Source organism: Schistocerca americana, chromosome X (genome assembly GCF_021461395.2).
Source record: "Schistocerca americana isolate TAMUIC-IGC-003095 chromosome X, iqSchAmer2.1, whole genome shotgun sequence".
Lineage (NCBI taxonomy): Eukaryota > Metazoa > Arthropoda > Insecta > Orthoptera > Acrididae > Schistocerca > Schistocerca americana.
The window spans coordinates 823,889,984-823,915,657 of record NC_060130.1 but is presented as its reverse complement, the minus strand read 5'-3'; the positions used below and the strand labels follow the sequence as shown (position 1 = coordinate 823,915,657).

Below are 25,674 nucleotides of genomic sequence, written 5' to 3'. Positions count from 1 at the left end.
CTTTTATTCGTGATCAGTTAACAGCTAAATATTACACAGATAAGCTAGTACTCAGAGATTAAAATTAACTATGATAAAAAATCGTTATAAAAACAAAGCATTCCAAAGATATTATAGGTCTATTAAGAGTGGCAACAGTACGTTGCTAATTTGATATTGAGAGCCTTAAGACAAGATGGAGTGACTATTTAGCTTATGTTAAAGTCATCAATAGTTGGGAAGTAAAAGAAAAGTAAAATACGTAACAGAAAGCAAAAGGAAGGAAAAGAAAGAAAACGAAAGAAAAATCTTAAACAAAGAAATAGTTTATTAACATAAACCAACGATGATATTAACGACTATTTCGCTGTAGAATCTCTGTTCGGCTGAGCTGCTAAGTAACTTCGTATACGATCAACACAGACTGGGAAATATTATTTTACTCGAATAAAAAATGTCCGAATCTTGCGGGAAATAGGTAACAGTAATTTATTTGTCTGACGAAGATATTGCATGTCAGGACGCGGTGAGAATATAATTGTGAGTTATTTTTCTTAATCCAGTCAACCATATCATCGTTCTCCGTGTCTGGGAGGCACCGTAATATTAAGGCGGTACAGTTTAAAACCGTACTTTAAGTAGTAGCAAGGACTTATCCCTTTCTGCGTTTAATTTTGCTGTTAAGTGACAAAAATAGTTCAAATGGCTCTGAGCACTATGGGACTTAACATCTTAGGTCATCAGTCCCATAGAACTTGGAACTACTTAAACCTAACTAACCTAAGGACATCACACACATCCATGCCCGAGGCAGGATTCGAACCTGCGACCGTAGCAGTCCCGCGGTTCCGGACTGCAACGCCTAGAACCGCACGGCCACCCCGGCCAGCTGTTAAGTGACACAAAAAGAGATTATACACTACTGGCCATTAAAATTGCTACACCAAGAAGAAATGCAGATGATAAACGGGTATTCATTGGACAAATATATTATACTAGAACTGACATGTGATTACATTTTCACGCAATTTGGGTGCATGGATCCTGAGAAATCAGTACCCAGAACAAACACCTCTGGCCGTAATAACGGCCTTGATACGCCTGGGCATTGAGTCAAACAGAGCTTGGATGACGTGTACAGGTACAGCTGCCCATGCAGCTTCAACAGGATACCACAGTTCACCAAGAGTAGTGACTGGCGTATTGTGACGAGCCAGTTGCTCGGCCACCATTGGCCAGACGTTTTCAATTGGTGAGAGATCTGGAGAATGTGCTGGCCAGGGCAGCAGTCGAACATTTTCTGTATCCAGAAAGGCCCGTACAGGATCTGCAACACGCGGTCGTGCATTATCCTGCTGAAATGTAGGGTTTCGATGGGATCGAATGAAGGGTAGAGCCACGGGTGGTAACACATCTGAAATGTAACGTCCACTGTTCAAAGTGCCGTCAATGCGAACAACAGGTGCCCGAGACATGTAACCAGTGGCACCCCATACCATCACGCCCGGTGATACGCCAGTATGGCGATGACGAATACACGCATCCAATGTGCGTGCACCGCGATGTCGGCAAACACGGATGCGACCATCATGATGCTGTAAACAGAACCTGGATTCATCCGAAAAAATTACGTTTTGCCATTCGTGCACCCAGGTACGTCGTTGAGTACACCATCGCAGATGCTCCTGTCTGTGATGCAGCGTCAAGGGTAACCGCAGCCATGGTCTCCGAGCTGATAGTCCATGCTGCTGCAAACGTCGTCGAATTGTTCCTGCAGATGGTGGTTGTCTTGCAAACGTCCCCATCTGTTGACTGAAGGATCGAGACGTGGCTGCACGATCTGTTACAGCCATGCGGATAAGATGCCTGTCATCTCGACTGCTAGTGATACGAGGCCGTTGGGATCCAACACGGCGTTCCGTATTAGCCTGCTGAATCCACCGACTCCATATTCTTCTAACAGTCTTTGGATCTCGACCAACGCAAGCAGTAATGTCGCGATACGATAAACCGCAATCGCGATAGGCTACAATCCAACCTTTATCAAAGTTGGAAACGTGATGGTACGCATTTCTCCTCCTTCCACGAGGCATCACAACAACGTTTCACCAGGCAACGCCGGTCAACTGCTGTTTGTGTATGAGAAATCGGTTTGAAACTTTCCTCATGTCAGCACGTTGTAGGTGTCGCCGCCGGCGCCAATCTTGTGTGAATGCTCTGAAAGGCTAATCATTTGCATATCACAGCATCTTCTTCCTGTCTGTTAAATTTCGCGTCTGTAGCACGTCACCTTCGTGGTGTAGCAATTTTAATGGCCAGTAGTGTTGATTTCCAATTAAAACAAACATACGTTTGTTTCAAATAGTGTAACATAAACTGGAGTAATGTGAGGCGAGGAATGTTTCACATCAGGGATGAGGCTAACATGAGGCCCACCCACAATTCGCGTTAATTACATGCCTCATACGATGAGGAATAGAGGCGCTCTGCCTCTGGAAATATGTCTCATCCTCCGTGAGACTCTCCCACGCATGCAGCACTAGGTCTGGGTGCCGGTGTCGGCCATTGTAAGTAGATGTGACGCTTCGTTTTATACCACAAATTTTCAGTGCTATTCAAGTCCGGCACACTAACATGCCAGTCGATCAGGTCGACGTTAGCCTGTTATTGCTGAACGATAAGAGGTCCTGCTGGGACTCGATCACTTCATTGGGACAGCGCAGTGAAACCATCATACTGGATGAGTGGTACAAAAAATGGTTCAGATGGCTCTGAGCACTATGGGACTCAACATCTATGGTCATCAGTCCCCTAGAACTTAGAACTACTGAAACCTAACTAACCTAAGGACATCACACAACACCCAGCCATCACGAGGCAGAGAAAAATCCCTAACCCCGCCGGGAATCGAACCCGGGAACCCGGGCGTGGGAAGCGAGAACGCTACCGCACGACCACGAGCTGCGGACGATGAGCGGTACGACGCTGTTCTCGTGGCCTGCATGTGCTGAGACACCCTGGCAGTAAATAACTGTGTCGTATACCCGTCCCTAGCACAGTGTGTTATCATGGTCGGCATATCTTGCCTATATTCGTGTAACGCTTGCAACACACAATATAAAAAAATTTATGGTCTAGATGGAACGCGAACCTTAATTAGTTCCAGGGCAATCCATATCTTCAAACGCAGCCACGCGGCTACCACGTAACTATACAGCTCTGCTCTTACTTGCACATTCGAGGGCGGAACATCTCGGCACTTCAAACAGATAGAAAAAATTATAGTGAGTTCATAAAACAGTATGCGATACTTAGAAGCAATCAAAGAAAATCAAAAGGTTTATAAATAAAATCGTTACAATAAGAAGGGAACGAAGAGACTGCTGAAAGTGTGTTACACGTGGTGCTACCGCCGTTGCCAGTGTGAGTTGCTTTCCCACTGGCGCCCGCTGTAAACAAGCAAAAGTGCCCGTGCTTATCAACACATGCGAACCGTTTTGTTTTGTCGAGTGCACACGGTCTGCAGAAAGTGGGCGGTACAGCCCTGTGGACAAAAACTAAAAAGTTTGGAAACATTTCCAACTAGAAATATGTCAGTAAAAACAGAATTATTATGTCTTGTATTCTGTGAAACTGTGTTAGATTGTAGTCAGATGAGAGACACACCATACTGACGTCTTTTAACAAATCTCACACGAATTATCTTCAATCACAGCAGTTTTCCCAGCTCATCTGAACAGAATTTGTGTTGCGAACAGTCCTCCAAGTGACTGTATATGTTGGAGATATGAATCATTCATATGAGAAGATTGTAGAAAAGAAATAATCCGACAGTTGAAGAAATCGGGAGTATAATTTCTTGGTGATATGCTGAACCCTTATTCGGAAACTATGTACTTAGCTGGCCAAGTGTCAATTTACGAATCTCAGGATCCGGACTTCAGTCCTCGGTCGGACATAGAATTATTTTCTGCCACTTGTCGCTTTTTAGCACCTGGCTATAATTCAGTAATGTGAAAAATGGCGAGTACCACAGTGGTAAGGAGTCCGCATTTAAGCATGTGTCATCCTGTGACTATCTGGGTAAGTCATTTAAAAATCTGGCGCAATGCAAGGCACACCACACCCAAAAGGAAGGAAAATGGAGGAACAGGAATTAACGTCGGGTCGATGACGAGGCCATTAGAGATGGAGAATGACTTCGAATCGGGGGGAGGATGAGAAATGAAATCGCTATGTCCTTTCAAAAGAAATGTTCTCGCATTCGCTTTAGGTGATAGAGGGAGATCACGGAAAACCTATACCTGGATGGCCAGACGGGATTGAACTGCCCATCTCCAATTAGCTCGTGGCCAGAAAAGCACTGTTGTGTTTAAATCAAACTTCGAAATGAAAATAGTTTTAAGTTTCACTTGTGTACACACATACATCAGGTTATTCAAATAGACCATAGTGTTTGAACGTAGCCGGTTGCTGTTTTTGTACTCTCAATACGCCACTCAATTTAGTAAAACGTAATCAGAAATTGCAAATGTTTACAGTTACAACGCGAGCTGTGGAGATAGTTTTTTTAGTATTTCTATGTGCGTTGTATATTTTCTGCCTATATTCTACTTTTAAATTTTGCAAATTTGTGGTAAGGTCTTGTGAGACCAAACTGCTGAGGTCATCGGTCCCTAAGCTTACACACTACTAAATCTAACTAACTTACGCTAGCGACAACACACGCACACCCATGCCCGAGGGAGGACTCGAACCTCCGGCGGGGAAAGCCGCGCGAACCGTTACAAGGTGCCCTAGACCGCGCGGCTCTATTTTTAAATCGTATATTGATTTTGTTTAATGATATGTTGTGTAGGTAGGATGACTGTGTACTAAATACAAAAAAGTAACGTGCGGTTCTGGCGCTGCAGTCCGGAACCGCGGGACTGCTACGGTCGCAGGTTCGAATCCTGCCTCGGGCATGGGTGTGTGTGATGTCCTTAGGTTAGTTAGGTTTAAGTAGTTCTAAGTTCTAGGGGACTTATGACCTAAGATGTTGAGTCCCATAGTGCTGAGAGCCATTTGAACCAAAAAAGTACAGTTGCTCGTAGGAATTTATTCGAATTTTTTATCGATTTCTGTACCACTACCATGAACACGCATAATGAACGAGTTATTTACTAGTACTTAGCTTCTAGCATAATCCCAAGTGATTCTACAGTTAATTGTTATTTTATCGATAGGTTCAACACGCAGAGGTTACACGCTGTTTTCCATGTGGAACACTGCACTAACTTACCACTGCTAGATGGGTGCCACTGACACTTAACATTTGCACAGTCCTTACCACACTGAACTCCGTTTACAAAGGCGCTACATTTCGACCGCCAAATATGTTGTGATTGTAAAGTTCCAGAAGTACTTGGTGTAACCATGTAGAAATCACGTCTTGGCTGTCATGAAAAGTAGCAATTTTTCGCTGTAACGGTTCCAGAGTCGCTAACAAAGGGTTAGGATGGGAAGAAATTACTTACAAAGTTACGTAAAGCTATGCAACTGCTAATACTAATGAAATCAATTAATTGATCTGTCCGTCTCATCTTAAACACGTCTTCAGTAGCTATTGTGAAAGTTACGAGCAAGAGAAGTAGTTACAATATTTTGAAGAATTGAAAGTGGTTGGCTGCACGCAGCTACGTGTTCGCTATCTAGAAATAATATTCCAGGGACGGATGATGCCTAAGCACTCTGTTTCCACTCGTGAGCAATTCACGCAGTCGAGAGAACTAAGGTAGTAACGAACAAAGTAAAACAGCAAGGAGAATTCCCAGAAGGTTGTGAGTGTCAGTAGACTTACGTAGTATGAGAGAGAATTCCCGACCATTAGTCTGCTCAGGTGTACGCCAAGGTCTGCACTGCGGCCAATTTGCGATAGCCCCCCTACCTTCTCCTTGCTGGTAACTCGTCAACCAATTTACTTCTGCCAATGAACAAGGGTCCGTTCGCGTTTAACATCGACACGCCAATTTGGCCGAACATCGAGATCCCACCGTGACCGTTACATATGGCGATACATGCCACGCGCTACGAATGACCGTGTCCTCACCAGACTTTCGCCGACACGCTGTTAGTTACAAAATTTTACAGTTAATTATGGATCAGTGTTAATTATGAGGTCCTCGCTCCTCGTTGGCTCTGTCGGTCCCAAAGATTAGTTTTCTGGAGACTAAATGTTGCAGGGCGTCGATTAATGTAGCAAGAGGCTAATACTACACGACATAACAATGTACGAGGTGGCGGCAATGCACATCCCCGCTAGATACTCGCAGATATAGGTTTTTGGTAGTATCCCGAAATCACTTGCACCAAATGCTGGGATGGCTCCCTTGAAAAGAACACAGCCGGTTTTCTTAGACATCATTTGACAGTTCCTGACAGCTCCGTCTCTCATGATCTCCTCGTCGATGGAACGTTAAATCCTAACACTCCTCCCTTACTTTACGTAGGAAACTCTGGGCTAGTAGAGACGTATCCAGTTGAAAGTTTGCCTAACTGTACCTACCTGTAGTTGTGAATGTGTAATCTGGTAACAGTATAGTGATTTAAGAAGCGTAAAGTGAAGAAGCAGGAGAGACATTTAGCAGGAATATATGTCCAGCGCCTCAATCCCCACGTCAGCCTGTTTCTAGTTGAGGGTCTTGTGCTTTTCCCATTGGGAGGTTTAGATGAAATGAACACGTGTTAAGAGCTGTAATGCTTTTGTTAAGATTTAGGTGATGGAAATCGTAGGACCCGGCCGCTGTGGCCGAGCAGTTGTAGGCGCTTCAGTCCGGAACCGCGCTGCTGCTACGGTCGCAGGTTCGAATCTTGCCTCGGGCATGGATGTGTGTGATGTATTTAGGGTAGTTAGGTTTAAGTAGTTCTAAGTTCTAGGGAGCTGATGACCTCAGAAGTTATATCCCATACTGCTTACAAGGGAACCTCCCCGTCGCACCCCCCTCAGATTTAGTTATAAGTTGGCACAGTGGATAGGCCTTGAAAAACTGAACACAGATCAATCGAGAAAACAGGAAGAAGTTGTGTGGAACTATGAAAAAAATAAGCAAAATATACCAACAGTAGTCCATGCGCAAGATAGGCAACATGAAGGATAATGTGAGCACAGGAGCGCCGTGGTCCCGTGGTTAGCGTGAGCAGCTGCGGAACGAGAGGTCCTTGGTTCAAAGTCTTCCCTCGAGTGAAATGTTTAATTTTTTATTTTCAGACAATTATTGTCTGTCCGTCCGTCCGTCCGATGCGAGGTAACTCCGCCGTAGTATGGGTACGCTACACCTAAACAAACATCGAAAGGTAGAAGAATCTTTTTACCCATTCGCCAAGTGTAAAAGTTAGGTGGGTCGACAACATATTCTTGTCATGTGACGCACATGCCGTCACCAATGTCGTATAGAATATATCAGACGTATTTTCCTATGAAGGAATCGGTTGACCTATGACCTTGCGATCAAATGTTTTCGGTTCCCATTGGAGAGGCACGTCCTTTCGTCTACCAATCACACGGTTTTGCGGTGCGGTCGCAAAACACAGACACTAATCTTATTACAGTGAATAGAGAAGTCAATGAACGAACGGACAGATCATAACTTTGCGAAATTAAAGAAAGTAAACTTTTCACTCGAGGGAAGACTTGAACCAAGGACCTCTCGATCCGCAGCTGCTCACGCTAACCACGGGACCACAGCGCTCCTGAGCTCACATTATCCTTGATGTTGCCTATCTTGCGCATGTACTACTCAGTTTGTCTATTTTGCTTATTTTTTCATAGTTCCACACAACTTCTTCCTGTTTTCTCGATTGATCTGTGTTCAGTTTTTCAACGCCTATCCACTGTGCCAACTTATAACTAAATCTGACGGGGGGGGGGGGGGGGTGCGATGGGGAGGTTCCCTTTACTTATCATTTGTCAGTAATGGCACACTAGTTAACTGCAGACAAGAATTTTGAGCGAGTGGCGTTCGTATTTCCCTCTGGGCACTCGAACTTAGATTTCCCGAAGGAAGGCGGATTGGGATTTGACGCCCTTTTGAGGATGAGATCGCTAGACATCGATCACAAGTTTGCATTGAAAAAGATGAGGATGAAAAACAGGGATGGTTTCTTCAAAAATCTCAAGGTCGATTTCCTTCCACGTCCTACTAAAACTGCGATATTCTCAATCTCTAATGACAGCAACGTCGGCGAAATGCTGCATGCTAATGACAGTTTTTACAAGAAACATCAAAAAGTAAGTTACATCTTATTGTGGCAGGCCAATTAACTTTTATTAAAGGCTGCATTCCATAGTGGCACAGACACATTACACTATTTATCAACACGGCCACCAAGTGTCCGTGCCGGCCGCGGTGGTCTAGCGGTTCTGGCGCTGCTGTCCGGAACCGCGGGACTGCTACGGCCGCAGGTTCGAATCCTGCCTCGGGCATGGGTGTGTGTGATGTCCTTAGGTTAGTTAGGTTTAAGTAGTTCTAAGTTCTAGGGGACTTATGACCTCAGATGTTGAGTCCCATAGTGCTCAGAGCCATTTGAACCATTTTTGAACCAAGTGTCCGTATACAACGGTCGGAACGTTCTACCCATCGTTCAATTCCTCGACGATAGAAATCCGCTGCTTGGTCACGGAGCTAATCGAGAAACACTGTGTGACCATCGGAAAACCTACGATTTGCTGCGAATCAGTTCCTCGACTCAGTGAACATTGTTGCCTGTGGCCTTCCTTCCTAATCAGCAGCGCCCACGTCTGTGCGGCTAGGGTCAAATTGCTGGCACCATTTCACTACGTCCTGACGCGGCAGTGCCTTTGGACCATATACCGCCAGAATCCCAGGGTGTATCTGTGTACAATTTATACGTTTTGCCCACAAGAATCGTACTCTTCCGCGCAAATCAACTTTCGAGTACGTTTCCAGTTGGCGCGCTATTTCATTCCCACACTGTGCTGCATCTGTCATCCGGACGACAGCAGAAGTGTGCCGGTAGGAAGTCCCTAAGCTGTATTTCCTTCTGTCATTGTGGTACCCCTGCTCCGCAATGGTCTTAGCATGGGGACAACACGAGTTACGTACTTTTTGTAGTCGGCATGGGACAGCTGCAGTGATTGTACCCGAAAATTTCCCATGCATGTACGCATCGAAGAAATTGGGCACGGCCGGCCGCTGTGACCGAGCGGTTCTATGCGCTTCAGTCTGGAACCGTGCGACTGCTACGGTCGCAGGTTCGAATCCTGCCTCGGGCATGGGTGTGTGTGATGCCCTTAGGTTAGTTAGGTTTAAGTAGTTCTAAGTTCTAGGGGACTGATGACCTCAGATGTTAAGTCCATGGTGTTCAGAGCCATTTGAACCAAATTGGGCACGGAAGAGCAGTCAGCCACACAGGTAGCTGGCACAGGACTAAAAAGCAGGATTCATTCCTAGGATCAGCATTGTTTCAAACAAACTCTCAGACGGACCATCGGAATTAACGTTTGACATAATTTCCAATAATCAAAAAAAATGGGTTCAAATGGCTCTGAGCACTATGGGACTCAACTGCTGAGGTCATTAGTCCCCTAGAACTTAGAACTAGTTAAACCTAACTAACCTAAAGACATCACACACATCCATGCCCGAGGCAGGATTCGAACCTGCGACCGTAGCGGTCTCGCGGTTCCAGACTGCAGCGCCAGAACCGCGCGGCCACTTCCAATAATCAATACGTGATAATACTAGAACTGTCAAAAATGGTTCAAATGGCTCTGAGCACTATGGGACTTAGCTTCTGAGGTCATCAGTCCCCTAGAACTTATAACTACTTAAACCTAACTAACCTAAGGACATTACACACATCCATGCCCGAGGCAGGATTCGAACCTGCGACCGTAGCAGTCGCGCGGTTCCAAACTGTAGAGCCTAGAACCGCTCGGCCACTCTGGCCGGCCTAGAACTGTCCTCTAAAGCCAACGGACTTCACATTCCTATCACCATCAAATGAGAAAGAAGTGTTGCATCTACAACGAGTTTGGTGTTGTGGGAGTATCAACGGTAACAGAAAATGGAAAAAAAAGATGATTAAGAGACTTCATTGCGAGGCTCTTGTTGAAACTATTTACATAACACTCAACTGTTACAGTGTTTGGAAACTCATAGTAAATGTCAGAAGAGACTCTACAGTGGATTTTGGTATATACAGGGCTATTACAAATGATTGAAGCGATTTCATAAATTCACTGTAGCTCCATTCATTGACATATGGTCACGACACACTACAGATACGTAGAAAAACTCAAAGTTATGTTCGGCTGAAGCCGCACTTAAGGTTTCTGCCGCCAGAGCGCTCGAGAGCGCAGTGAGACAAAATGGCGACAGGAGCCGAGAAAGCGTATGTCGTGCTTGAAATGCACTCACATCAGTCAGTCATAACAGTGCAACGACACTTCAGGTCGAAGTTCAACAAATATCCACCAACTGCTAACTCCATTTGGCGATGGTATGAGCAGTTTAAAGCTTCTGGATGCCTCTGTAAGGGGAAATCAACGGGTCGGCCTGCAGTGAGCGAAGAAACGGTTGAACGCGTGCGGGCAAGTTTCACGCGTAGCCTGTGGAAATCGACGAATAAAGCAAGCAGGGAGCTAAACGTACCACAGCCGACGGTTTGGAAAATCTTACGGAAAAAGGCTAAAGGAGAAGCCTTACCCTTTACAATTGCCACAAGCCCTGACACCCAATGACAAAGTCAAACGCTTTGAATTTTCGGTGCGGTTGCAACAGCTCATGGGAGAGGATGCGTTCAGTGCGAAACTAGTTTTCAGTGATGAAGCAACATTTTTTTCTTAATGGTGAAGTGAACAGACACAATGTGCGAATCTGGGCGGCACAGAATCCTCACGCATTCGTGCAGCAAATTCGCAATTCACCAAAAGTTAACGTGTTTTGTGCAATCTCACGGTTTAAAGTTTACGGCCCCTTTTTCTGCTGTGAAAAAAACGTTACAGGACACGTGTATCTGGACATGCTGGAAAATTGGCTCATGCCACAACTGGAGACCGACAGCGCAGACTTCATCTTTCAACAGGATGGTGCTCCACCGCACTTCCATCATGATGTTCAGCATTTCTTAAACAGGAGACTGCAAAACCGATGGATCGGTCGTGGTGGAGATCATGATCAGTAATTCATGTCATGGCCTCCACGCTCTCCCGACTTAACCCCATGCGATTTCTTTCTGTGGGATTATGTGAAAGATTCAGTGTTTAAACCTCCTCTACCAAGAAACTTGCCAGAACTGCGAGCTCGCATCAACGATGCTTTCGAACTCATTGATGGGGACATGCTGCGCCGAGTTTGGGAGGAACTTGATTATCGGCTTGATGTCTGCCGAATCACTAAAGGGGCACATATCGAACATTTGTGAATGTCTAAAAAGATTGAGTTTTTGTATGTGAGTGCAAAGCATTGTGAAAATATCTCAAATAATAAAGTTATTGTAGAGCTGTGAAATCGCTTCAATCAATTGTAATAACCCTGTAAATACTTTACAAACACTCACAGAAAATGCGGAACGCTTTATTTACTTCCGACGTAAGAAGGGTTACATATATAGGCAACAAAATGGTCGACGTGCACATTACGTACAAATAAAAACATCGAAATTCTCAAGACCGTCCCCGCAAACCCAGTATATGTGGCAGCTGATCAAAGCTGTCTCTAGGGTGAAACTCGTCGAAACAAAGCTGTACAAAACTTCATCCTACAGTAGAAACTTTTGTGGCGTAAAACCTCAATACACGTTGTCATAGAGAAGTTATAAGCAATGCTCCATCCGGCAGCTGACGCGGTTGTTAGCGCGACGAAGGATGAGAGTAAGACCTTACAGGATTGGGAAACAGAAGGTTATTGACTGGAGGTTTCCCTTCCCGTCATATAGGCACGAATTCAGCCGAAGAAAGATTCGACCGTATTTCCGTACCGCTACGATCAACAGATTTCAAAGAAATAATGATTAGAACAGTTAAATAACTTACGTTTACCTTGACAAAAGGTTGTTTCCGCTTCCTATGACTATCGAGGTGAAGTGGAATTTTGTCGATGTGGCTTCCTGCAGAGGTCAACACAACAGCAGACGACCGATTTGATGAGAGTGCTGGTAGGAAAAGGCGAGAGAGGATGTAGGTAGGGTGTCGGCTGGCTTCAGCGCCGGCTGTCGGCCGAGCGGCTCACGCTATTGGCTCCGCGGCTGTGACGACATCTCTCCACTGCCCCCACCAGGCTCGGCTCTGCTCTGCTCTGCTTTACGCTCGGCCAGGTAAAGCCAAGGCAAATTCTGTGGCGCAAGCCTGTTACCCGTCTGATTGCAGGTTTTACTCGCTGCAGCAGTTCGCCCTGGCCGTTTACCCCTGGGGAAGATCCTCGCTACTCATCTCATTTTGACAGCAGACTGAGTGGATTGGGTCCGTCTTGGAGGGGCTGGAACGAGAAAAATCTCTCCCTCTGTCCAGGATTGAAACCGGAACCTCAAGGATCGGAATGTAGTGCTCTAAACGCTAGACCACCTTGGCCACGGTATACAGCCGCCTAAGGTTTTCAAATCAGCCTGGACTGTCCCAAAGTGCTTGAACTACGGCGTCGTACCTCTGCGGTAACTCGTTTGGTGCGTGCCCGGGTTTCAAATGTTCAAATATGGGTGAAAGCTTATGGGACTTAACTGCTAAGGTCATCAGTCCCTAAGCTTACACACTACTTAACCTAAATTATCCTAGGGACAAACACACACACCCATGCCCGAGGGACGACTCGAACCTCTGCCGGGACCAGCCGCACAGTCCATGACTGCAGTGCCTTAAATGGTTCAAAGGGCTCTGAGCACTATGGGACTTAACATCTGAAGTCATCAGTCCCCTAGACTTAGAACTACTTAAACCTAACTAACCTAAGGACATCACAAACATCCATGCCCGAGGCAGGATTCGAACCTGCGACCGTAGCGGTCGCGCGGTACCAGACTGTAGCGCCTAGAACCGCTCGGCCAGCCGGCCGGCTGCAGCGCCTAAGACCGCTCGGCTAATCCCGCGCGGCGCCCGGGTTTATTTCCCAGTTAACTATCACGGATTTTGATGGGCTAAGTTTACAGTTTGTTAGAGAAGGAAATGCGGAAGTAAAACAAGTGGTAACGTCTCGTCGACATCGACGACAATTCAAACGGAGGAGTTGCTCAGATGGACAGACACGGGGGACGGAAATCGGCTGTGACATCGTTTCACAAACTACAGTGAAGCGAAGTAGTTTAAAGTTTAACATCCTGTCGATGACGAGGTCATAAAAGACAGAGGACAAGCTCATTGAGGAAGGATGGGGAGGGAAATCGGCAGTTCCCTTTTCAGGGCAACAGTCCGAGTATTTGCCTTAAGTGATTAAGGAAAAGCACGGTATTCTAATCCTGTTTCTGTAATTCTTTTTAAATCGCCGTCGAGTGCAGTATCTTAACAATACAACCACTCGCAGAAAAATTACGGTATTCACCTAAATCGATTTAGGAAACCGACAGAAAATGTAAACCTGGTTAAGAGCTCGAGTGTTTTAAATTCGTTCCTCGCGTACAGTGTCCAGAGTCTCAATCCCCACGCTAGCTTGTTTTCTTATTGAGCGTCTTACCTCATTTTCCATTTTAAGGTTTAGATGAAACGAACCAATAATGAGAGTTGTAGTGCTTTTGTTACTATTTACACGACGAATATTATTTATTTATTTATCTATTTATCAGTTTCTTTTTAAAATATGTGTCAACAGGTACGTTTTATCTCGTAAGTTCCGTCACAATGAACCACTATCGATAACACTACGGCGTCACTTTATAAGACATTGTGCACAATTATATTCAGTTCATGTACGTTGTCACTAACTCTTCTACTCCACTGGTCAATCGCTGAATACATTACCACCACCATCATCATGATCATGATCGTCATCCTCGACCTGCTAAATAAAGATCTTGTGTATACTTCTCTACACATTATCGTATTCAGTGCTTCGCTGCTATACTGCTCTTACCTGTTGCCTACCGTCACTTACTACCAACCCTTCTCGGTATTTTCCGATAAAGCAAAAATCTTTCCGAGTTCATCTACCATCTATTCGCCTGGCTCCATCCATTTTCTTGAGAGTCATAATTACTTGTTACACTTCACTCTGTTCCCTGATGCATTTACTTGTTTGTCCGGTACTACATACTAATTATAAACTTTCCGTTTCAGACAAGTAGGAAGCTTCGTTTTGAAAATTATGTATTGTATCAAACATTGAAACGAAAAGCCGGCCGCTGTGGCCGACCGGTTCAAGGCGCTTCAGTCCGGAACCGCGCTGCTGCTACGGTCGCAGGTTCCTGCCTCGGGCACGGATGTGTGTGTTGTCCTTAGGTTAGTTAGGATTAAGTAGTTCTAAGTCTAGGGGACTGATGACCTCATATGTTAAGTCCCATAGTGCTTAGAGCCATTTGAACCAATTTAAACCGAAAAGATTCACATAAATGCTTATAGAGGACGGAACACTCAACAAGAAGAGATATAGGCGAAGCACGTCCGGCCGTGCGTGACTTCCCACTCCATTTCAAAGCTTCAGCTACAGTGAGCTATTTATCACGAAGTATCACAAATATTGAATGATACATTACGTCGATAATTCTAAATACTCCAGCCAGATTCACTGCTGATTTTCTCCTAGTCTATCTTAAGATCTCCTTTTCCGAACTCTCTTCCCCTTTCCACCTGCTAAATGTCTCTCCCGGTTCATTAATTTACGCTTCTTAAATCAATATATTGCGGCTAGTTGACGAATGTACATATAGAGATACTTGCGGTAAGACCAACTTCCTACTCGACACCTGTCTACTAGTCCGCAGTTTCTTATATCGTTCAGGAAAAATATTTTTTGCATTATTTGTTATATTATAGCCAGTATCATATGCAATTTACAGTTGCTGAGAAATGGCAGCACGATAACACGCTTCTTCTACCTCACGTCCTATTATCTCACTGTGTTCATTCACTCGACAACAGTGTTGCTTGACAATACAATGGCCGCTCCAGCACCTTACCCATGGAAACACGTCTTGAAGGAATCTCCGATTGGCGGAGAATGGTGCTCCTCTATTCGAGGTACACGCACCCACCCTCTTAATCCTCTCCTCCCAAACATTTCAAAGTTGACCCCACGGAGCGTTGGGCAAGCGCCTACTGGAAATGGAATACCATTTCAAGTGACAAGGTTCATCTGTGTCGTGTGGGTAACAGATGAGTGATCATACAGAGTAACGCAAGCGCTCTTTTTTTTTAAGGGTGATAGCGAGCGAGAAGGTGCCGGTACTTAAGATACGCTACTCAAACGAGCACCTTAGGGCCACGCAGCTTAACATGCCCCATCCTGATGGCCAGTCCGTCGGAAGGGGACATTAAGCGCGTAGTGGTATTCAGGACGAGTAGGCTAAATACATAGTGGCACCGAGGTACACCCTCTCTCTCCTAACATCATACAACACAAACATAACAACAAACTATACAGCGCCGCGCACATTACAATCGCCTACCGAGCAAGGTGGCGTAGTGGCGATCACACTGGACTCGCATTCGGGAGGGCGACGGTTCAAAACTGCGTCCGGACATCCTGATTTAGGTTTTCTGTGGTTTCTCTAAATCGTTTCAGAAAAATGACGGGATGGTTCCTTTGAAAGGGCACGGCCGACTTCCTTCCCTAATCTGATGGGATCGATGACCTCGCTGTTTGGTCCCTCCCCCCCTCCCCCCCCCCCCCCCACCAAATCAACCTAACTACCTATCTACCTATCTATCTATCTACCAACCGTCGCCTAATGTCAAATGATACACTAAACATACAACCTTGGTACAGGCTGGAAATGTGCCATTGTGCGCCGAGGAAGAAAGCCCGTTTTGATTAGGCGACTGAAACTCCCCCTCGGGTTCCCCAGTCGACATTGCCACAGAATTCTCTCTTTCTGTTACTTCACGAGACTCTGCAGTGAGGTTTGAAATTTTATCCACGACACTGGAACAAAATCTGATGATCTCGAACTTGACGCCTTCACAATTTCTCCCATTGCCGGCTATATCCTGGCGGTGAAAATTTCTGCAGCCACCAGGCTTCAAACCAGCTCCCTCCGACTCGGGCACCACAGCACATGCGTGTGTGTGTGTGTGTGTGTGTGTGTGTGTGTGTGTGTGTGTGTGTGTGTGTGTGTGTGTGTGTTAGCAACCTGGACTATGGAAACCCCTACCTCCAACAGAGACAATTTTACAGGCAGACGGGTAACTTCGGCGAGATGGTAAAGTGAAGACAACATAAAATAAGCAGTTGTCTTCCTGGTTATAAGTAGGTTCGATCAGCACGCAAATATTACGGAAATGCATCGTGAACTCAAATGGGGATTCCTGGGGGAGAAGATGCTCTTTTTGGGAGCACTATTGTGGAAATTTAGAGAACCGGCGTTTGAGGCCGAATACAGATTGATTCAACTGCCGCCAACATAAACTTCGCGTAAGGAGCACGAAGATTAGGGCTCGTAAGGAGGTATATGAACAGTCGTTTTTCCCTAGCTGTATCTGCGAGTGGAACAGGAAAGTAAATGAACAGCAATGGTACGTGATAACTTCCGTCATTCACCGTGCGGTGGATTGCGGGGAATGTATGTATGTATGTATGTATGTGTATATGAACATTAAGATCTCCGTTTCCCCTCTTTCCACACAGCCGGCCAAAGTGGCCGTGCGGTTAAAGGCGCTGCAGTCTGGAACCGCAAGACCGCTACGGTCGCAGGTTCGAATCCTGCCTCGGGCATGGATGTTTGTGATGTCCTTAGGTTAGTTAGGTTTAACTAGTTCTAAGTTCTAGGGGACTAATGACCTCAGCAGTTGAGTCCCATAGTGCTCAGAGCCATTCGAATTCTTTCCACACACCAGTCACTACGGAAGTATTTGCGCGTTAGTTGTGATTTCTTAACTGCCAATGTAATATTCAAGACCAGGTTCACGACACGAGTAGTGGTTTCCGCTGAAAAATGATCGTTAATGATCAGAGATGAACAACGGACAGAGAAAAATATTTCCGTCAACTGTGTTTGAGCGACAACAGGACAAGTGGGAGCGTACAATTCTTGCACCTGGTTAACAGACAATGTCTCTTCGCAGTACTTTTCCTTTCTGCTTTGATCCGCAACTGCAACAAATTTTTTGAAAGAACCCTTTTTTACGGCCTGAGGCTGCGTTTTATTTCAAATAAACACGTCACTTCATTAGCGTTTAGCTAATTTCGCCCCCTGAGCATTATCAAGCAATATCACAATCAAATTATGTTATATCCTTCCATTTGTCAACATGTCGCCATTCCCAGAGCAATGTGTAAGGATCAATATGTAATTGAGTACCCACATCCCTGTCGAAGGGCGCAATTTTGTATACCACCAGATGTTAGGTCTTATATCTGTGGAAATATACATTGTGGACAGCAATTCATCTGTAGTATGCAGTTCAAGTGGCGGCTTATTTGGTGCTTTCGGAACGAAAGGGCTACGTTCATCTTTCATGTGCTCTTGTCATATTCAGCAATAAAAATGTAACATATTTACCATGAAATCATCATCTGTAGGCATTACACAGGTACATACGACATATAACACTCACAAGCGCTAATATTTGTGTATTAAAAAGAATTATGTAATGATAACCTCCGTAAAAATTTCATTACCGTTGCTTTTGGTGTTTATTTTCTCTGAAACTCACCGCAGCTTGTATATTCGAAGCATGATAATTCCACTAGCTAATTATGGGAATCATAACCACAGGAAACTGATAACCACTCGAATTACAAATACAGAAAGAAACACCGAAATTCACACAGCAGCGGTGCATGCCAACATCACCGCTTAGGCATTACGTACGCGTTTTCTGCAGGCTTAAGATGACACCAGGTTAATACGTTACTTCGACTGCTGTCACTCGTCTGCCAGCGCTTTGGCTGCCAAATTACTTCCTTTCACTCTCATGGGTTCCACAATTTCGTTTTGAGGCACGTGTGTTGTTTGCGCCGAGACGTGTTCACAGAGGGAAAATCCAAGACTAGTTCGTGTAGCATAAGCAAAGTCTGCGATGGCGAAGAAGAACTGGGAGCTGAATTGAAGTAATGAAGGTTAACACGCGTGTGTCAACATGAGATGTATCAGCTGCAGACACAGAGAAGGCCGATTCTACAGTGGGTGGCGCACGCTAGCGCATTCCCAGCTGCCTCTATACGTGCGTTGACTGCGCCTACACACTGCCTATCCTTATAAAGCGCATGGCAGAGAGTAGTTATTACTCTACCATACATTAATATGTTCTACCTTTCCATTCACGGATGGAGCACTAAAACAGCAATAGCTTTTATGCCTTTGAGCGAACTGTTATTACTCCGATTTTTACTTCACGATATTTAAGTAACGATACGGTACGTAAGTATATCCGCAGTTTTCACCCCAGACACTGGTTATAGGAATTTTTAAGCGGGATTTTCCCGAGATACACACGTCGTCTCTCTTCGACTGTCTACTAATTACGATTTTTCAGAAATTCTGTTTCACTCTACGCCTGTGGCCATTCGTTCCGCTTTCTTCGTATACGCTGCATGTCCTCTGTTAGATCGACCTTACATGCAACCCACACGATTTAATAGTATTCCAGTATTGGTTGGACAAAATTTTTGCGAGCAATCACTTTTCTATACAAACTGCAATTTCCCGGTAGCCTACTAACAAAACGAAGTCTGCCCCCTTACTTTTGTACAGGCAAAATGACACGAACAAAAGGCCGCACAAAGGGATACAGTCAGTCATTCGTTACATAATCCACTCGTGAACTGAACAGGAAGAAAAGTTGACACAGTGGCATAAAAAGTAGCCTCTGGCGATCACTTTAGCGACCAGTATATTACAGATGCAGATGTAAAAAGCATTGGGAAGTACGATAGCTTTGGGTGTAGAGAGGATACAAAGTTGTGAGAATGAATCTGTTACTCTGTGATGGTGTTATTATTTCTATTATTTATTGCTGTATTTATTAAACCTGTTCTCTTGTCTAAAATGAGTTTTAGTGTACACAATGTCATCGATAATTTTAATTACATAAGATGCTTCATTTTTTTAAACTCATTTGCTGCTAAAACTACTCGAAAGAAAGAGAAAGCATTATTAGATTTCAGATTAACTAAACATAATAAGAAAACAAAAACCAATAATAAAACTTGATAATACAAAATGAACTGCCATACGAATAAAAATCGGAGTGTGCAAAGTTGCGAGTTGGAATCTCGGTCGGACATACAGCTTCAAACTGCTAGGAAGTTCCACCGTCTTGTTTGTTGAGCCAGTCATCTCACCTCAGGATTTATTTTTTTTGTTTTGTTTTTAAAATCGTCTCAGTTAAATAACGGGATGTTGCCTATTAATAGTCCATGACTGAAGCCTTTCCCTGACCTTACCCATTACTAAGATTTGTAAAATGAAGTTAATTCTTACACGACACGTAAGTGTTGTTGCTGCAGTGGTAATAATCATCATTCTGGAATACCACATTTCCTTGTTCTGTTTACTTTCAGTACCTCCTGCGTATGTGTTGACACAGTGTCAATAACACTAAACAGAAACAAAACATTCCCAAATTTACGAGGCGCCACGTTCGCAGCCTGTTACGCCTTTCCTATGTTCTGGTTTCTTCCCCTCAACCACGTCGAATACTCGACTGTTTTTCGACGCAATAATACATTCTAAGAAAATGTAAGGATTAAAATGTAGGCTTCAGGCCTTCTAGGAGAGATTTTGCTTACCGAAGGCCGGCTTCCTTTCTTTACTGGTAAAGAAGGCGTGAGAAATGTTTTCTTCCTTTATCTTTCTCGGATTTAGATAAGGCGCGCGTTTCGAAGTGGTGTCGAGCTGCGAAGATTCTGTTACGTGCCGTGCACCCTATCCGTTTTATTCTTAAAACTGTGAACTAAGCTGACACTGATCAACGGAGAAAATAGATCTGAGAGATTTCATTTCTTTCCATAAACCATCTGTTCGTACATTCTGAGATCCTGAGAGGAGAGATCCGTAGCTCTTGCTAGCACTCGTGCAACCTGATGTGTGTCTACAACAGCGAGTAGTTCGCCTTCCGTAATGTTCGCACATGCATTGACAATGCGCTGACGCATGTTGTCAGACGTTGACGGTGGATCACGATAGAAAATATCCAAGAAATCCGGGGCGTCAGATCCGGTGAACGTGCGGGCCATGGTATGGTGCATTGACGACCAATCCATCTGTCATGAAATATGCTATTCAATGCCGCTTCAACCGCACGCGAGCTATGTGCCGGACATCCATCATGTTGGAAGTACATCGCCATTCTGTCATGCATTGAAACATCTTGTAGTAAAATCGGTAGAACATTACGTAGGAAATCAGCACACATTGCGTCATTTAGATTGCCATCGATAAAATGGGGGCCAATTATCCTTCCTCCCACAATGCCGCACCATACATTAACCCGCTAAAGTCGCTGATGTTCCACTTGTCGCAGCCATCGTGGATTTTCCGTTGCCTAATAGTACATATTATGCAGGTTTGCGTTACCGCTGTTGGTGAATGACGCCTCGTCACTATATAGAACGCGTGCAAAATATCTGTCGTCGTCCCGTAATTTCTCTTGTGCCCTGTGGCAGAACTGTACACGACGTTCGTCGCCATGCAATTCCTGGTGCATAGAAATATAGTACGGGTGCAATCGATGTTGATGTAGCATTCTCAACGCCAACGTTTTTGAGATTCCAGATTCTCGCGCAATTTGTCTGCTACTGATGTGCGGATTAGCCGCGACAGCAGCTAAAACACCTACTTGGGCATTATCATTTGTTGCAGGTCGTGGTTGACGTTCCACATGTGGCTGAACACTTCCTGTTTCCTTAAATAACCTAACTATCCGGCGAACGGTCCGGACACTTGGATGATGTCGTCCAGGATACCGAGCAGCATACATAGCACACGCCCGTTGGGCATTTTGATCACAATAGCCATACATCAACACGATATCGATCTTTTCCGCAATTGGTAAACGGCCCATTTTAACACGGGTAATGCATCACGAAGCAAATACCGTTGGCACTGGCGGAATGTTACGTGATACCACGTACTTATACGTTTGTGACTATTACAGCGCCATCTATCACAAAGCGAAAAAAGTGGTCCAACTAAAACATTCATATTTCTTTACGTACTACATGAATATGTAATAAATGGGGTTCCTATTTTTAAAAAACGCAGTTGACATCCGTTTGACCTATGACAGCGCCATCTAGCGGGCAAACCATAGCGCCATCTGGCTTCCCCCTTCAAGCTAGACGAGTTTCGTTCTTTTTTAGTTTTTTCGTTTGATGCTTATTTCGTGAGATATTTGGCCCAGTCAGTATCAATGGACCAACCTGTATAAGTGGTTTTGACAAAGGGCACATTGTTGTGGCGCTGAGCCTGGAAACGAGAATCTCTGAAACGGAGAAGCTGGTCGCCTGTTAGCGCACTACTGTCGTGAGCACCTATGTAAAGTGGTTGAAATATGGTGAAATAACGAGTATACCGTATGATATTGGACGACCGCATCTCATCACAAAACGTAGAGGTCGTTGGATCCCCCACTGTGTAGATCAGGATAGGCAGCAATCCGTGGTAGGTCTGACGACAGAGTACAACGCTGGTGCAGACCCAAGTGCTTCGGGGCACACCGTTGAAGGCCCTTGTTGAACACATATCTCCACATCAAAAGACCTCTACATGTTCATGTGTTGACCCAACGACATCGTTATTTACGATTTCAGTGCCTCCTGCGTATGTGTTGACACAGTGTCAATAACACTAAACAGAAACAAAACATTCCCAATTTTACGAGGCGCCACGTTCGCAGCCTGTTACGCCTTTCCTATGTTCTGGTTTCTTCCCCTCAACCACGTCGAATACTCGATTGTTTTTCGACGCAATAATACATTCGGATCTTCTATACAAACGTGTCGCCTGTCCAATAAATGGCATTTCTTGTTACACCAGGTCGATGGTTGGGTCCTTCCGTGCCGTCAACCAGGCGAATGACTGCACGAAACATGCACTGCGCCACAAAATGGTTCAAATGGCTCTGAGCACTACGGTACTTAACATCTGACGTCATCAGTCCCCTAGAACTTAGAACTACTTAAACCTAACTAATCTGAAGACATCATACACTGCGCCACAGATGCCAGTGAGGGCAGAATTATGCTATGAGGTACATTTCGTTGGGCTCCCGTGGGGTCTGTGGTGATACTGATGACATGGCGACAGCAGTTAACTACGTGAACATTATTGAGGACCACCTGCATCCCTTCATGATTGAAGTCTCCCCTTATGGCGAAGACATCTTCCAGCAGGACAAATGTCCGCGTTGCTAGGTCAGAATATTCCTACAGTAGTTTAAGGGACATTATAGTGAACCCACATTGATGACCTGGCCAGCAAATGTGTCTGGTCTGTACCCCCCTGTAACACACATCGGGCGCCAGCTGCGTGCCCGTAAACCACCATCCCGTAATTTGCGGGAAATGCTTGACATCTAGTGGTTCAAATGGCTCTGAGCACTGTGGGACTCAACATCTTAGGTCATAAGCCCCCTAGAACTTAGAACTACTTAAACCTAACCTACCTAAGGACATCACACACACCCATGCCCGAGGCAGGATTCGAACCTGCGACCGTAGCAGCCTCGCGGTTCCGGACTGCAGCGCCAGAACCGCACGGCCACCGCGGCCGGCTGACATCTAGTCCCACATACTTCTGGAATCTTGTGAAACACTTAGTATCCATGCCAAGCACGATCTCTGTTGTATTGTGTTTGAAAAGTGGAACAACACGCTATTAAACAGGTCGTAATCGTTGCATACGGTCTATATAGACGAAATTTCGAATGTGGTTCGGTTCATGTATGATTTGAACTTTCGCTGCACTCAACAGATACTACAATGCAAGGCGGTGCCTAAAAAAAAAAAGTACGACACTGGAATCATCTTCTGGCGAAAACGAGTCAAATTCTACTTCGCTTGCTCAATTCGGTTTTTCTCTCACTCAATGAGAAAACCGGAATCGAAGCTTCCACAATGAATTTTTGTGAAACGTGGGCTAGTGCTCCGTTGCCTTCGGTCTCGATAGTAGAAGAGCAGCATTCTCCTAAGTGGAAAAATCGTTTAAAGTCACATGGCACAGCTTCTACAGTGGAGATTCGTTTTAACATCCGGCCTTTCAACCTTACTGAAAAAGGCTCGTTAGCATCTGTAACGAGAGCGAACGTTGCCAGACGCATAATTAACGTAACGCTACTGGCCGCACGAGAAACTCCAATGGGGCCACAGCAAATGCTCTGCTCCGAAGTTGCGTTCAAATTTAAGCCTCTTTGCTCGTCGCTCAACTTACTCGCATGAGGTTTTCTTTTCTGTATGTATCTCCCTGCTGCATGGATTCTTTTTCCTCCAAGTTATTTAATAAGTCTCTCTCTCAAATCAAGTTTGATGCGGGCCCTGACAGCCGGTGAATTTCTGCTCTGAGTTGAACAGATTCATCACTGTACTCACTCGACGTCTGTCATCCACGGAATGCTGGGACAGATGTTTTCGCCGGTCGATGTGGTCGAGCGGGTCTAGGCGCTTCAGTCTGGAACCGCGCGGTCGCTACGGTCGCAGGTCCGAATCCTGCCTCGGGCATGGATGTGTGTGATGTCCTTAGGTTAGTTAGGTTTACATAGTTCTAAGTCCTAGGGGACTGGTGACCTCAGATGTTGAGTCCCATAGTGCTCAGAGCCATTTCAACCAAATGTTTTCGTTTTTGTTCTGCTACCTTTCCCCATCATGTGAGTCCATACGGCAGATAAACCTATGTTCTGCTTTCACATCCCCGAGCAACTGAATTAGAGATTGACTGTGGCCATGGTGGCTGGATACGGGTACCGTGACAGTTATTAATAAATTATTTATTTTGTACTGCTACCAATCAAATTATTTTTAAATTACTTCATTGTCATGTGTCCAGAGCGTGTTTTTCTTACCATCATGCGTTTTTACTGCAAAAGTTAATGAATTCATCTATAATTAAATATTTGGTAATTTACAAACTATGCCTATAGTAACCTTGACGGAATAAAAAAAAAATAAAAAAAAATAAAAAAAAACTAGGGTTCAAATGGCTCTGAGCACTATGGGACTTAACATCTGAGGCCATCAGTCCCCTAGAACTTAGAATTATTTAAACCTAACTAACGTACGGACATCATAGACATCCATGTCCGAGGCAGGATTCGAACCTGCGACCATAGCGGTCGCGCGGTTCCAGACTGTAGCGTCTAAAACCGCTCGGCCTCTCTCGCCGGCTTGACGGAATCACTTCTTGTGAAAAATGGTGGTGGGGGGTGGGGGGGGGGGAAGGAGGGGAGGGGAACGGGGCGAGAAAAAGACATCCCCTGTTGTTCCTGTTGTTGCTGCTGCTGCTGCTATTGATGCGCTGCATCTTTTTCATTCCGTTACTGCCTGCGTCGGACGCATGTCTGTATTTGGGCTTCATTTAGTATGTTGCACTAATAATATAACATGTCTTCCCCATATCACAGATTTTGTTTACAGAGTCTACATTCTAACCGTCATTTGTCACGCATTTCCTGGTGGAACCGCCATATTATGTCACAGAATTTCACCACAATATTATAAGCACCCAGTACCAACTATCTTCTTTCAATATTTTCTGAAACTGAGTGTAGGACATGGTTTATAACTGCAGATAAACATTTACGATATTACTTTCGTATGACAGACATCCAGTTGTCGCTACAAGATCGATTATCAGTTCCCTATACATCGATCTTTGCTTTAAAAATAGCTCTGCAGTCAATTGTTTTCCACTGGTGTGACTCATAACTACTGCGTCAAAGTAATCTTTACGCTACAGAGAAATTTTGAGCTTTCAACTTGCGTTATTTCATTTAATCCACGTAGAATAGTTCAACATCAGCATTAGCAACACATTAAAGACACAGGCCACTCAATGAAAATTTGCAACAGATACGATGGAGAGAATGGAAATATTTATCAATAAACAGTAAATGAAAATACTATTGTAAATGAAATAACGGGAATTGAATCCTCATTTATCAGTAACCGTAAGATTACATGTAAATTAAGCAAGCGACCTTACGGTGAGAGCCGGGGGTACTTCACGCAACAATTGTACATCCCCGACGCGCGGTCTGAGGCGTCTTCGCCTTGCCACGGCCCACGCGGCGCATTTCGTCATAGGGTTATTCGTAAGCGTGATTGCGTTACGAAGATGTTTAGCAGACTCAAGTGGCAGACTCTGCAAGAGAGGCGCTCTGAATCGCGGTGCAGCTTGCTGTCCAGGTTTCGAGAGGGTGCGTTTCTGGATGAGGTATCGAATATATTGCTTCCCCTTGGTTATACCTCCCGAGGAGATCACGAATGTAAAATTAGAGAGATTCGAGCGCGTACGGAGGCTTTCCGGCAGTCGTTCTTCCTGCGAAACATACGCGACTGGAACACGAAAGTGAGGTTGTGGTGTCACCGCCAGACACCACACTTGCTAGGTGGTAGCCAT

The 25,674-nt window shown here is 44.9% G+C and overlaps 1 protein-coding gene across 2 annotated transcripts in view; it reads right to left on the bottom strand.

Moving 5' to 3' along the window:
* LOC124556350 (sulfate transporter-like) overlaps positions 1-25,674 on the bottom strand; it is a 493,546-nt gene that overhangs the window by 331,809 nt on the left and 136,063 nt on the right. The window contains exon 1 of one of the 2 annotated variants that reach the window (XM_047130320.1): positions 17,932-18,033. The exons of the other annotated variant lie outside the window; for it this stretch is intronic. The gene's annotated coding sequence lies outside the window, so the exon portion shown is untranslated. Of the gene's footprint in view, positions 1-17,931; positions 18,034-25,674 lie in introns of those variants that run through there. 2 annotated transcript variants of the gene reach the window in all.